Raw genomic sequence first — 10341 nt, 5'->3', positions numbered from 1 at the left:
AGAGAGAGAGAGGGTGTGTGTGTGTCCTCCTCCTCCTCCCGAGGAGACCTGCCTGGCCTGGCCTGGCCTGGCCGCGGCCCCTTTAAGGCGCCTTGCGCGCGCGGGAGGGGGGGTTTGTTATCCTCCCTCCCTGCTCCCATGCTGGCGGGGCCTCGGCGCTTCCCGATTGGCTGCCGGCCCTTCCCAGCTGTTGCCCTGCGCCACCGGCCTCCCCGCCCCCCTCCCGTCTCTTTCTCTTTCTCTTTTTTTTTTTTTTGGAACCGCCGCCTCCCATTGGCCCTCCGCGGGAAGGGGCCGCGGCCGCGCGCCGGCCAACCCGCTGGGTGTTGCTAGGTGCCAGCGCGTTCCTATTGGTGATCTGGGTTGGCCATCAGAGGAGCAGAAGGCGGGCCTTGGGGGGCCTTTATAAAGAGGAGGGGGCGCCACGGGGGAGGGAAAAGCGGAGGGGGCGGTGCTGGAGGAGGAGGAGGAGGTCGGCTCTTCTCCCCGGGGAGCCTTCCCCCCCCCCCGCGCGCGCCTTCTCTCTCTCTCTCATTCCCCTCCGAGAGGAGCCTGCGGAACCTCCTGCAGCTGGGCAGGTAAGTCTTGCAGGGAGACCGCCCGCCTTGGAAAACTGAAATAAAATCCGATTTATTTTATTTCTTTCCACCACCACCCCCAAAGGCGGGTTTTTCCAGACTTCAAAGAAACTCGATCGGATTTATTTATTTATTTATCTTTGCATCTTTTTTTAAATGCGCCCCAAGCATACCACTTGGCAGGAAGGTGTGTGTGTTGTTTTTTTTGGAGGTGGAATCTTCCCTTCAACTCCTTTCCTTCCACGGCTTGCGCAACTTTTGAGATCCTGGGGATGATGGGTTTGCAAAAAAAGAAAAAAGTGTGTGTAGGGGGGAAGCAGAAAGGTCCCCCCCTTTTTTTTTTGCTAGATCGGGCCCCGATTTTGGAGAGGATCGGGACCCCCACCCTACCCCGGGGGGGGGTGCGGCGAACACACTTCGGAATTACTGGGTTGTTTTTGTTTTGTTCCCCCCCCCCCCAAATGGGGCGACGCGGGCGGGGGAACTGCAGGCGACGTGACGTCCCTGCACGGCGCTGGTGTTCCAGGCACGGAGGCTGAGACCTTCTTAATTTCTATTTATTTCCATCCCTTCCGTCCTCTCTCCCACCCCCCGCCCGTCCTAAAAGTGGGGGGGGGCAGAGAAGATCGCCACGATCGCGTGGATCCCATGCGCTTCCTTCCTTATCTTCCCCACTTTTTTATTTTTATTTTTTGCAACGCGTTTAATTAAAATTGCAGGCGAGGAATCGGCATTCCCACCCACCCCCGGGCAGCTTTACTCGCGAGGAGCTCCAAGCGAAAGGAAGGGGCTTTTGCACGGGGCTGGTGGTGTGTGCGGGATGGGTTTACTCGGGAGTCGGCCAGGCGGGATCGGACTAGGTGCTGACTGTTTGCGAAATCTTGGCTAGAAAAATCCTCCTTTTTCTCTCCCTTCTACCTGAGAAGTTTGGAAAAGCTTTTCAGTGCCTTTTTTTTTGGGCAAGGCTTGGATTCTTGGTGGGTCTGATCCTGGTTGCAAAAGCGACCCTTCCATCTGCAGAAGGCAGGAGTTCCTGTTGACAGTTTTGTGTTGTTTCCATTTGTGTTTTAATATTTGCTCTTGTGATGCAACCAAAGACATCCTGTATTTATAGTGTGTGGACATCAATCTATCTCTCTGATGATATTTGTATCATCATTCCTGGGATGTCATGTGTGCATCTCTGAGTGCTGGTTCTGGCTCCTCCTCCCCCCCTCCAATGAGGCACTCTTGATGTTCTCAGAAGCCCTTCTCGTCTTCCAGGAAAAAAAAGTCTTAGTTTTTTTGTTTCCATTTGCTCCCAAGTCTGGTCTGTATGTAATAAATCCCGATGCCAATTATGTTGCATGAACAGGAAAGTGTGTGTGTGTGTGTGTGTGTGTGTGGACTTGAAAAGGGCATCCAGCTAGTCGCCTGTGGTGACTATAAATCACTCCCTAGGCGACCAGGAAAGAAAGCGTGATGGGAAAAGCAGGCGGGTGGCGGGTTTAGTGCGACTGTGTGTGCTTTCTCCTGTCGGGTTGCGTTCCTCTTTACAAGACACCCCAAATAGGGGTTTGCCGGGTATCCGAGTTGCTGAAAAAGTGGTTGAAGGGTGCCCCCCCTGTAAGTGTCCATGGCCAAGCTGGGATTCGAACCCGCATCTCCTGAGACCTAGTCCAACGCTCCTCTACCATGCTCCCAGTGGGATAGCAACTGGTGTGGTTAGTTTTTGTTTGTTGTCGTTGTTGCTAGACGGGGAATAAGATGAATAATGGACAGAGAAGGAGAGAGAGAGAGTGTGTGTGTGAACTCTAAGCTTTGTTCTCTTTTGAATATTTCCATAATTTAGAAAAGTCCGACAGCAATATACCGAGAAGCAAAAAGATTCGGACATGGAGGAGGGATACATACAGGCAGGTGGCTTATTTTCCCCCCCAATGCTGGTTGCAAGCCAAGCTCCGAAAGGGTGGCTTTTGTGCCCTGCAGTGCCCATCATCCCCAGCCAATGCCGCCTTGGGGATTCTGGGTGTTGTAGTATGCACGCATGCACACCCCCAGCAAGCTCGGCGTGTGTGGCTCCTTTCTGCGGGGCCTGTCCCAGAAGAGGTTATGAGCTGCTAAGTATATCTTCCCCTCCAGCCCAGCCACCCACGTGATGGGGTTTCTATTTATTTATCGCCCCCCCATGTGCTTCGGTCTCGGGAGGGAGGCGGGGGGACCCGCTTGACTTTCTGCTCCGGCGCTCCAGAAGGCTTTAAGGAGGTGCAGGAGGAGGAGGAGGCTTTTTTTCACGGGCCACGATTTGGCCCACAAAGCAAGGGCCAAAACACGTACCCGAGGGATTCTCGGATTTTTTGGGGGGGGGGGAAGGGGAAATCATGAAATGTGAGTTTCTCACCCTCCTGGCCCCATCTGTAGCATCTGGCATGGCAGCACATGCTGGCCCACCAGCTGTTTCAAACCCCTTTTGGGCCTTCATGAGGGCTAGAATCCTGCTTCAAAAAATTAAAAAATAAAAAACACCAAAAACCGCCAGTAAATTGCAAGAGCATTTCTCAGATTCCCTCGCCCTGTGCTCCATCATCCTCTTTGGCATCGAATCCTACCCTCCAGTTAACTTGGCTCTTAGCTTTTGTGACCGGCTGGGAGAGGCAGGGGAACTTAAGAGGCCGATGAAACCCCAGGGAATGAGAATATATACAGTATATATTTGTATATTTATTTATTTTTTTTAAGTTGCCAGTGTATTGGTAGGGGTTTCCTATGAGGCATCGGTTTGGCTGCTTTTTGTCTGACAATGGAAATGCTTAGTTATACTTGTAAATGTTTTTTTAATGTCTTGATAATGTCTCTTTTTTTTTTAACGTCTTGATAAATGCATTGAACAATAAAAATCTCCGATGCCTATTCTGTCTTCATCTCTCAGCAGAGGATGGAAAATGTTCTCTCTGCGCAGACACGGTTCGAGGCGAGTGGGTGGCGGTCCAGATGTGGAGGCAGAGCCCCCAAAAAACCCAAACTGCCTCTCGAGGCACCCCTATGAAGTAGCGATACCTGAAAGGACCTGTTTTGTTTTTTTTAACAAGGAGCTGCTGAGATCTGGTAAACGCAATGCTGTGGTTTCCTCTCTTGGGTCAGTCCATCTCACATTCAGTCCTCCTCTTTCCCTGCTGTGCCTGCTATTCCCCCCCCCCCCCCCAAGCGTTGTTGCCCTTTGGAGCAAGCAGCAGGGGATAACAGGAGCTCAACAACGCTGGGAAAACACTTCCATAATTTAGATGCCTGCGGGTCAGTTTTTCAGATGCTGAAAGGAAAGTTGGGTAGGAGGGAATGCTGAATCTGGTCTGCCGTTCTGCTCCCACCTGGGCTGGCCAGTGGCCTAGGCGAAGGCAGGACACAGGTGCAAATGCTGCCCCACTGCTCAGATTTTTCAGCCTCTGATCCTGGAGGCAACAATTAACTGCCTTGACCAGTACCCACTGACCGCTTTGTTGTCGATTCATTAGTCTAATCCCCCTTTTCAGCTCTCTCTGTTATTTTTTCCCCTTGTTACATCTTGTGGCAGTGAGTTCCACAGTTTAATCAATGTGCGGCGCGATTCAGGACTTCCTTTCATCTGTCCCAGCCTGAGTGAGTGACCCCATTGGGTTATTCTGTTATATTAAAAGAAAAACCAGAGGAAATTTTGTTCTTACATTCTCTGTGCCCTGGATAATTTCAGATAAATTTATAATTATCCTTCTCACCCACTGGCCTTTTATTGGTCAGGTAAAGCAGCTCTAAAGCGTGTAACCTTTTCCCAAACCGGCTTTGCTCCTTCGGGTTTGGCCCACGGATTCGTAAATCGTTCGGAGATGCTTTCTTGAACATTTCATTTTTTAAATATAGCGGGTCGTTTTGTGAGTAGATCTCTCGTCAAGCTTTGTGTCTGCGCAGATCTTTGCGTTTTTGAGTCCTGTTCAGCGGGGAAATGCTGAATCAGTAAACCCGTCCCGAGGCCGTGCAGGAGACAGACAGGCTTGTGCTTCTGAAGCCGCCCGTCTCATTTGCACCCGGGCGCTTGAGCAGCATCCGGCCGATCCCCGGGGGCCGAGGCCCGTCACTTTCCTACCTGTCGGCCCGCATTGTTCCTCTCTTGACTTCCAGTCTGGCGATAAATGACGGTGCCTGACAGCTCATTTAATTAATTAAGCCGCTTCTCGGCCTGACGAGGATCTTGGCCCGTGGCGAGGAGCGCCGGCTGCAAATACGGTTGATGTGATGATGGTTTTGGATTGATTTGCCTCAAGGACTGACGGAAGAGCAGGGGGAGGGGAAAAATGTTTGTGCTCCCTTCGTGTAATGCCCTTGAGATGCTTTGGGTTTTGCTAATAACCGGATGGTATGGATGCACTGAGCATGAGCAAAGTGTTTTTGTTTCTTCCTTACGACGTGCCAAATTCTAGGGTTTGGACAGGGTGGCTGATGATTCCCATGGAGTCCTCTGGGGAGAAGACCTTCTTTTAAAAAGTGGCTGAGTCTACAATTTCTAGCTGTCCTCTAAAAGGAGGTGTCTCTTATTTATTATTGTACAGGAGTACCCCCATGTGCGTGAGACAGTGTTCCACGCTTTCATTTAGCCACAATCTGAAAATTTTAAAAATATTAAAAGAAAAAAAAACAGAAATGTGTATTTTCATCATGTATTTACCAAACCTAGCCACTAGAGGGAGACAGAAACCATGCTATTGATTCTTGTGGTTGAAGAATACATGGCAGGGTTCGTGATGGCGAAGGGAGAGAATGAGGGAACGGGCCCAAGGCTACCCAGCGAATTTTCCTGGTTCTGGGGGAAACGAATGCGAATCTCCCAAGTCCCAACCTCCCCTTATTACATTGTATAAATGTAGACAGAATAATGACCTGGGCTGTGTTTAACTAATTGGTGCCTGATGCTGCTAAATATGGGTCGAAAGAAAACGGACTTTACTTTCGACCCATATTTTTAAATATCTTTTTCTTTAGAAGCTCCTTGATTGTCCTGCATTTGGATGACTTGGCTTGGGGGAATTAATCTCCTTTTTTTTTTTTAAAGATTGAGGTAGGGGGAGTTTGAAAATCTTTGATTGGAATGAGGGTGAGGCGTTCTAACTTCTAGTCTGATTCTTTTGAAAATTTGTTGTTATGAGGATGGTTTCCTCCATAGACTTTTAAAAAAAACCTATCAGGCTTCTCGGCGTTGGCACCCACCTGGGTTTGACTCCCAGCCCCTCCAGTGTCGGGGAGTTCCACAGTTCTCGGCCCGGCGGCGTTGCAAGGAGGAAGGTAGCGGCGTTTCACGAGGGCAAAGCCGGGCGATCAATTGAGCTTAATTAATCTGGCTTTCTAGTGCAACGGCTTACAAGTTAATGAGGTTACCGTGCAGTTTGTGGGGAACGCCGTCTGTTCTGGTGGCTGCCTCCCGAAATGTCGTCAGCACGTCTCTTGATCCTCTTCTTTCATTGAGCAATTTGGCGCCCTTGACCATGTGACTCTCGGGAACGTCTCCTTATCTTGCGTGATATCTTGGATGTAGTAGAGAAAGTTGCTTTTTCGGACTACGCCTTCCAGAATCCACTGCCCTCCAGCTTGCTTTGAACTACAACCCCCATCGGTCGGAGCCATGTGGTCAGTGTTGAAGAATGCTGGGAGATGTAGTCCCCCCCCCCGACATCTGCCAGGTTGCAGATCAAAAGAGGTTTGTCTGTATTATCTCGTGTCAGGGCCTCGCCGCGCTCCGCACCAGAGATGATGATCTGAAGTGGCAGGCTGGATCCTGTGGCTTAATTTCTTGCTGTGTGTCTATTTTTTTTCCCCCACCCACCCTTTACCGTGAAAGGAATAAAATAAAAATTTTAAAGCATTGCAACCCTATCGAGACTAGTGGATTTATTTCTCTGGGAGCTTCAGTGGAACCCCCCCCCTTCCTGAAGCTCTCAGGCGTAGGCGAGTCTGGAAAAAAAGGGGGGGGGGTTATTTGGAATATGTTTTCACTTAAGTAAGGGAATGGGTTAAGATCTTTATTTGAAGTCGCAGTTGTTAGCTCCGAGCGTGCCACAAGCCGCCTGGATCAAAAATCAATGAATTTTTTTTAAAAAAATCAAATTGTTTTAAATTGCAATTTTTATATATGATTTTTTTTAAAAAAATTAAAATTGTACAAACATAATTTAAAAAATTGAATTGTGATTTTAAATCGCATCCATCCTGGAAAGTCTTTCTGGTCATTTTGCTGCTGCTTTGGTAATAAAATGAAGGGATAACTCAGGGGTCTAATCCTGCAGCTGCAAAGTCAGAGGTTGGGAGGAGTGAAGGCTCGAACTTTGCAGGAGGGCTGTTGGCCAGTTGATCGCTACCTTAATTGACTGATCCGTGGATTAAGTTGTTACTTCTCATTTATGAGCAAAACACTAGATTTCAAAGAAGGGAGCTGACTTTGTGTTTCCGTGGTGCGCTGATCCATTGCAAAATGGCGTTTTTTGAAAATAAGCGTTACTGTATTTCCTTTGCGAAACGAGAATTTTGAATTCCTCTTACGCCGTGCAGATGAGAAGCATCATTTTATCGGGTGTTCCAACATCAAGAAAAGAGATTTTGTTTAATTGGGGGGGGGGCAGTCGCGTCCCTCCTACTGATTGTGCCCTGCAACCCCCACAGGCCCTTGCCAGCATAGCCAGTGGTGTGGATGATGGTTATTGTAGTCCTTAAAGATCTGGAGGGCCTCGGTGGGTTTGATACAGAACATGTTGACCAGGTCCAGTTGCATTTTACAAACAAATTCGAGAATACAAATTACTGTTTCCCCCCTCCCAATCCCTGAGATTATATATATAAGTGTAGAATCGTAGAGCTGAAAGGGACTCTGATGGATCATGGAGTCGAAATTCGAACTCCCAACCTCGGCCTCCGCAGCCGAAGACCTAAACTACTGAGCTGTCCTGGGTTTGAGTAACTTTTCCTCCATGCTTGGCTGGCAGTTGCCCATGTGTCAGCTGGTAACGTGATGATGCTTATATGCCCGGGGCCCTTCCCATGGAGAGGAAGGCCAGGTGACACGCAGGGGCGGTGGTGTCACCCGAACGGGCAGGAAGCAGGATGATTATGATAATATTTAACTCGCCCACACCATCCGTGCGATGGTTTTCCAAGTCGTTGACCAAGCTTTAATGAATAGCCTTTCCTTCCAGCTAAATATACGTCTCCCTTTCTCTGCTGGACAACCTGGGCGTGCGTTGGAATCCGCTGGATCACGTCGGCGAAACGATCCGGTCTCCCAGTTTCCAGGCGGCAAAAAAAAGCAAAGCCTGTAGTCCTCATGACTTGCGGGGGGGGGGGGGAATGTTGGAGCGTGAGATTATCTAGGCAAGGAAGGCAGAAGGAGTCCTCCACCCCTGATTTCTCTCACACAAAATAGCTGGCACCAAATTTATGGATAGACAGCGAGGGCTTGAACCCATCAGGCGAAATGAATGTGCGGAACCCCCTGCCACAAGATGCAGCCGCGAGGTTCTATAGCTTAGAGGAGGCCCCAAACTGGGCCAACATGAGGGGCGTTATTTCACGATCCACTGAAAGCAGCAAGCTGGTTTATGCAGTGCAGGGCACCCCCCCCTGCTGCCGCCTCCCAGCTTCGGCCGCCTGAGGCCGCCTGCCCGATTCTACCTTGAGCGAAAGGCAACCCTCTATCGGGGCAACACGCCTCAAGAAATGAAGAAAGAGCCTTCATCGGGGGCTTGGGGGTGGGGGGAGCGAGGGGGGCGCATGGTGTAAGTAGATCTTGAACTTGCTCCGGATTTCAGTGCCTGGGGGGGGTCGATTTTAGGGCCCACTGCCTTGTGCATTTTTTCATCGGCCAGCTTAATATTTTTAGCCTGTTCGCTGGAAGAGCTGGAATTGCGTTACACCCATATTGCTGAGCTGGAATTTTTTTGTTTTAATTCTACATAAAAAGAGGAAACGGATTCCCTCTTGTGTTTCAATTAGTTCAGCTTGCACATTTCCCCCCCCCCTTCCATTCTCTCACTCCGCCGCCCCGAGACCTGGGTTGGGTTTTTGCTGCTTTTCAACGCCCTCCTCCTTTTCTACACACCCCACACCCCCCGCCTTGGGCTGGCTCAGCTTCCCTCTGTCTGGCCTGCCGTCTTAAATGATTATCTGTCACCCGTCCAGACGCGTCGAGGTGGGGGGGGGGACACCTGCATGGGGCGACCTGGTTAGCCGAATCTAAACATGTCAGAAGGATGTGTTGGCACCAGACGCGAGGCGTCTGTGCTCCTCTGTGTGCGCTTGGACTCCAGCTCCCATCAGCCCCAACCTGAGGTCCAAAGATGGGGCATAATGGGCATTGTAGTATCTCAGTTGGGAAGGCTGCTGGTGTTCTCCCCTTTCATCCTTAGTTAGTGGGCAACCCAGTGTGGGGTGTAGTGGATGCAGCGATGGATGAGGAGACCAGGATTCGAATCCTCAGCTCTGCCATGGGGACTCCATGGGGAATATGGAATATGTTATAGCCAATCCTTAAATACTTCACTTAAAGGCCTTGTTAGAGTAGCTAAAAGTTGGCTTTGAGTGGATGGGACAGAACCTAGGAGAAAGGTGGCCTATAAATAAAGCAAATAAATAAATAGCAACAGGAAGCAGGTTAAAAGATATTTTTTTTGGGGGGGGATACCGTAATGAGTCATAACTTACAGGAGGCAGCCAGATTCCAGGAACATGGGCTTCCAGAAAAAAGGCAGCCAGCTTCACCAGTGCTCAAATGAGGATTTGAGAATGTTTGCATGCAAAGCGAAGACGTATTTTAATAATATTTTGCCGCATGCCGTCAGATCCACGTTCTTACCCCCTCTGGCGCTCATCCGCACCATCCCTGTAACGTGAGGTCGTGAGCCTTGCAGCGAAGAGAACAGGCGCCTTTCCCCTTCCAGATGTTGCTTGGCCCGTGACCCCAGTGGGCCCGGAATCCACCCTCTGTGGGCACGGAATGCTTGACGGCCTGGCGAATGGAATGAAGCGGGCAGTGCTGCAAAATTTTGTTGCAGGGTGCCCTCGTTCAGCGGATTGTTGCCCAGCAGAACGTTACTTCCACGCTACCAAAGGGTTTATTCCATACTTTTAGATCCCGCCGCCTGTAGACTGACATTTTAACCTTTTGAACTCGTTCTTTTAATAGTATTATAGGTTTAATTGTTTTTAACGTAACAGCTGTTTGGGGTGGGCTTGGCTTTTGCGAATTGGTGCGTCGCCCTTCATTGGGAGAAGGGCAGAATGAAAAAAAAAAAGAGAGACGGTCGACACAAACTTTAGGGTGCTGTTTTCCGGGCCTCCTTTCCAGCGACTGAATTTCCAAGTGGAGTCTCCACCAAGATAGATCTGATACGATCCGTGACAGATTGGCTCTAATCCTCCAGCGAATGTTGGAAAACATGGACTGTCGAAGGCGATGTACATTAAATTGTCTCTGGCTCCCACTAGTGACCAGTAAGCACACCCCAGATATAGAAATTTTGGGGTTATTTTATTTAGTATTTTCAGCCTGCGGATAAGTGAATCAGCAGATACTGATTCCACTGTGATTTAAATCAATTTGATTTTTAAAAAAAAAATCATTGATTTTCATCCACCTTGCTTTTAAGTTTGTGCACTGGCCGGGGTGGGGGGTGGGGGGTCAGACTATATGATTTCCGGGTTCCCTTCCGACTCTGCCGTTCTCAGTGCCTCCAGCTCCACCTCTGGAAGGAGCAAACTTGAGCTGGTCTTGTTA

Source organism: Pogona vitticeps, chromosome 7, assembly GCF_051106095.1.
Source record: "Pogona vitticeps strain Pit_001003342236 chromosome 7, PviZW2.1, whole genome shotgun sequence".
Classification (NCBI taxonomy): Eukaryota; Metazoa; Chordata; class Lepidosauria; order Squamata; family Agamidae; genus Pogona; species Pogona vitticeps.
The sequence above is the reverse complement of the archived record's forward strand: the minus strand, read 5'-3'. Positions refer to the sequence as shown.